Raw genomic sequence first — 5424 nt, 5'->3', positions numbered from 1 at the left:
GAAGAATTATTAGGTGATGAGATAAACATTTCATGAATACAAGGAATTACATAAAAATCATATCATGAAAGATTAGAACATGTGAATACCAAAAGACATGATTTCTTTTTGAAAAACCTACTCCATAAGTAATAAAAAAAAAATCTTAGGAGAACGATTAATGAAAAAATCTTGATTCATAATAAATCTTAATTTGTAAATATCACGGAACCAAGATCATGATTTTGGATAAAACTCATTCAAATTCAAATCACCAAAAATCATTTTTATGGTTCACAAAATTCGTAACATAAGTAAATTCATGATTTCATTGATAATATATTTTCCTCTTTTTTAAGTATTTCATTTTCAGTGATTGATTTCATGTTAGCATGCTTTTTCCATTATGTTAAACATGCATCAACGTTTAGGATCGAAAAATGAATTTCATCATAAAACCATCAAGATAAATAGATTCTCAAAAATGAACTATTATGATCAAGAAAATCCGAAAATGAAATTTAACACTTTCATGCATTCGGACAAGGTTTTGCTATAGATTTTCAAGTTCAATCATGAAGATAAAACATGATCATGATCATAAAAAAATTTTGTATCCAAAACACATAATTTCCAACATGTTATTAAGGCATGTAATTGTGTAAAATCATCATGGCAATTAAGTGATTTGAACATTGAATCAAGAAAGTCCGAAAAATAATCTTAACAAGTTCATGCATTCGAGCACATTTTTGCCATAGTTTTTCAAATACACTCATGAAAATAACACATGCTTATCATCATGTATAGATTAAAATCTCATGCATAAAATTGTTAATCAAAATATTTAATATTACATCATTATGCATTTCTTCAAATCAAACATGATTTTTTTTTAATCAAAATGGAAATCAACGTAATACACATTATTACTTCTTAACCATGATTTCATATTTTCAATCAAAATCATTTTATTTGTTTATCATAAAATATGCAATATTATCATTTTCGAAATTACTTGGCATGATCATAATTTTTTTTTAAACATGTAATTTTTAAGCAAATTAATTCTAAACTAAAAAAGAAAATACATCATAAGAGCATCAAGTAATTTCAAAATAAATTAGGGGGATTTCGATTACCTCATCATTGAAAGCGGTTAAGGCGTAGTTTGCCACCTCGCCTTTCTTGATTTTCTCCTCGTCTTCGGAGGAGCTCGATTCATCCCACTTTGTGTTCTTCTTCTTTGGCCTCTTCCTTCGTTCAAGTTTATTATTTATTTTGGATTTTTGTTTAATAAGCTTATTAAGATTTAGTGTTCGAAGTTCAAGTTCATCATTGTCCTCATCACTTGAGTCATCGCTCAAGTGGTATTCATTTGTCCGGAGTTCCAAATCCTTCCTATTCTTTGGAAGGTGATTTTGTTCATCATCATCATGTGCATTGTGCACCATTTCATATGTCATCAACGACCCAATTAGTTCTTCAAGTGGTAAGTTATTTAGGTTTTTAGCTTCCTGCATTGTAGTTACTTTTGAATTCCACTTCTTAGAAAGAGAACGTAAAATCTTGTTTACGAGTTCAAAATCCGAAAAATATTTTCCAAGAGCTCTTAAACTATTGACGACATCTGTGAAACGGGTGTACATGTTGCCTATAGTCTCGCTTGGTTGCATTCGAAAACGGGTGTACATGATTTTCCTGCTTTAATTGTCTCATCCTTATTGAAGCATCCTGCGTCACTCAAAACGCAGATTAAATAATAAACATATATCAAGTAGTTTCATCATCAAAATACGAGATTCAACACATATAACATGCATGAATTCAAAAATCGAAAGGAGAAGGGAAGAATTCAAGGGTACAAAGATTTCAACCATCTCATAAACAAATGAAGGATCAAGTCATGAATCCAAAATTCCATGAATCATTTCGGCAAATTTCCTTTTAAATAATAAAAAAGATCATCAAAGGAAATCTCATATTATTCCAAAAACTCAAGATCATGATTTTGATAAAGCTCATTTCAAATTCAAATTATCAAAATCATTTTTATGGTTCACAAAATTCATAACATAAATAGATTCATGATTTCATTGATAATAGATTTCCCCCACCCCCCTCCCCCCCCCTTTTTTTTTTAAGTGTTTCATTTTAAGTGATTGATTTCATGTTAACATGCTTTTCAAACATGCATCAACGTAACGTTGATCAAAAAATGAATTTCGTCATAAAACCATCAAGACCAATAAATTACAAAAATCATTATATATTACCTTAAAATCTCATGCATAAAATCGTCAAATCATGGTATCAAAATTTCAATATTTTCATTACAACTTTATTGCATTGGTTTCATTGAACATAATTTTGAATGATTCTTATAGATAACTAAAACTTCTTTAATTTTAATTTATATGATTGACTTTATATTAGCATTCTCAAATTTTGTTCTTATGTCGAAACCATACATCATGTTTGAAAACCAAAGATAAGGTTCATAAAAAATCATCAAGCCTTCCATTCAAAAGCCACGAATCGTCATTGAAAATCAATATGGAAATCGTCAAAATACACATTCTTACTTCTCAACCACATACATAAGATTAATCTTACTAGGTGTATAAGCATTAGATTTATATCTAACATTTTATTGCATTAACATAACACATGCAATTTTCAAGAAAATTAATCCTAAACTAAATTAAAAATAACTCATGAAAGTATTATGTAATTTTGAAATAAATTAGAAGGATTTCGATTATCTCATTGTTGAAAGTGGTTGAGGCGTAGTTTGCCACCTCGCCTTTCTTGATTTTCTCCTCGTCTTCGGAAGAGCTCAATTCATCCCAATTTTTGTCCTTCTTGCGTTCAAACAAGTAGTTTCATTCTTTTTGCTTTTTAATTTTTGTTTCATTTGTAGTTTAAGTTCACCATCACTTGAGTTTATGCTCGAGTGGTCTTTATGTGTTCTATGCACCAAATCCTTCCTGTCCTTTGGAAGGTTGTTCTTGAGTTTCTTTTTTGTCACATTGTTCATTTCGTAGGTCATTAGAGACCCAATAAGTTCTTCAAGAGGGAATGTTTTAAGGTCCTTGGCCTCTTGAATAGCCGAAACTTTTGGATCCCAAATTTTTGCTAGTCATAGGTGCCCAACAAGCCAATCACGTGAGTGATGGCACGTGTGACTTGATATAGAATCGTTTTTGCTTATTATCTTTTGGCGTATATCACTTTATAAATATTGCATATATGCATATATATTGTGATGTCCTTGGATTTGTGCAATTTGAATCGAATCGTGATGAGATCACGATAATGAGATCGATTCACCTTTAAACACATATCCTAAATAATCCCGGTCATAGGTTACTCAGAGGGACATCGTGATAACCGGACAGACTAGTGTGTTGTATACCCGTCCATATGATGGATGCAACTGGTCTCATAGTTACTCGAGTAGGGATACTAGGGATACAGTACAGGTGCTCATTGGAGAATGAGTTCACTGATTGATCCGCTTACGGAATGCTGGATGGTTGATGATGTCTTATTGTCAGACAGCGATTCTATAGTCCTAGTGGTGTATCTGGTCTTTAGACTTGAGACATCAAGGATGTCCTGTATGAGTGCTCCACTCTTTGATACCAGACTTATAGGTTTGACTGTCCCAGATCTAGTACAGCTGGTCATTGGGAGTAGTAGTCGACCTTACAAGGGCTATTGAGTGTCGATAGAGGATCATCTACTCTCGGCATCATGAGAGGAATATCACATGTGTTCTTGCTCAGATAAATCCCTAGCCAGGGTCATTCGGGTTGAGAGAGAAAGAGTTCTCCGGGAGAATCCGATTAGAGCGAAACTCGAGTAGAAATCGTATGGGTCTGATAACACCATGCTCGATATACAGTCTCTGAGATATTAGATGGATGAGGGACTATAGGTACACGGTAACTGAGGACAGACAGGTCCAATGGATTGGATTCCTCTGTATCGTCTGGGGACTACGGCGTAGTGGCCTAGTACGTCCGTAGTTGATGAGTCAAGTGAATTATTACAGAGATAATAATTCACTGAGTTAGAAGGAGTTTTGATAGGTATGACTCACGGCCAGCTCAATATTGGGCCTACAGGGTCACAAGCATATAGTAGGTATTGCGATGAGTAGAGGTTCGGATATGAGATATTCGACGGAGCCCTTGTCTTATGGATGCAGATCCAATACCCACTAGGGGAGGACCCATTAGGGTTTGATAGGGGACCTCTATAAATAGGAGGGATTCAGAGCCTTATAGGCTAGAGCCTTTGCTTGCCTTTCCTATTCTCCTCTCCCTCTCCACCTCAGAGCAGGCCTGGAGTTTTGAGGAGCGTCGTCGTAACCCTGCTGTGTGGATCACCGCTAGAGAGGAGGATGCTTGACCTCCTTCACCCTCTCCTAAGGATCTACAAGGAAACATGGATATACGATCTCCCTAGGTAACACAATCTACTATATACGCAGTTTTAAGTTTCGCGAATTTTGCGCACCAATCTTCGCACGACGACGAACATCTCTTTGGGAATCGGGGATTTTGTTTTCTTGTTCTTCCACTGTGCATATGATGTCGCCCCCAAGATTTCCCAACAGTGGAATCAGAGCCAAGTTGTTCTTGCGAATGATTGGTTTTGAATTGCTTGTGTTGTGTTTAGGAAGAATTTTGACGTCAAAATCGTTGACACAAAAGCGAGAAAGGGTAGCAACAGTTGCTGCCCTCGATCTGCATGCATGCAGCGCAACCGTAGGCAGGCAGCATAGGGGCTGCATCTGCAGTAGCCAACTGGCGGCCTGCTTGCAACGGGCTTGCGTCCAGCGGGGCTGGCAGCCCGTGGGCAGAGGCGCATGCGGCCGCTTCTCCGGCGGGGTGAGGCGCCACAGGGCAGCGGCGCATGCCGCCGCCGCTTCTGTGGGGGCAGCGCCGCCCACAGGGGCGGCCGCCCGGCGAGGCAGCACGGCCTGCGTGCGCTGCCTCATGGGCAGAACCGCCCGCGGAGGCGGCAGCGCCACCCGCAAGGGCGCCAACCCACGGTGGCGTCCACCTACAAGGGTAGCGCCCCCGCCCCGTCGCACAGGCTGCCGCCAGCATGGTGGCAGCGGCGGCATCAGCAAAGGGGAGTAGGGCATTAGGTTTTTCTGGACAAAAGATAGTTTTGCCCTTCAAAATTTGAGAAATTCCAGTTTCTATCTTTTGTCCAAATTATGAAAATACCCCTATGAATTCAGAAATTCCCTATATATCCCTGATTTCATAAAATACTAATTAATTAAAAGGTTTAGTTGATTATTATTTTTTATCATTATCTAGTAGTCCTACATGATGATGATTATTTATACATGTGATGTATGATGTGTGGACGGATGATCATGGACCGTGTGATGTGTGTACTTGTGATTATTATTATTGAGGT

The sequence above is a fragment of the Musa acuminata genome, chromosome BXJ3-6 (genome assembly GCF_036884655.1).
Source record: "Musa acuminata AAA Group cultivar baxijiao chromosome BXJ3-6, Cavendish_Baxijiao_AAA, whole genome shotgun sequence".
Taxonomy (NCBI): Eukaryota; Viridiplantae; Streptophyta; class Magnoliopsida; order Zingiberales; family Musaceae; genus Musa; species Musa acuminata.
Note: the sequence above shows the minus strand (reverse complement) of the source record.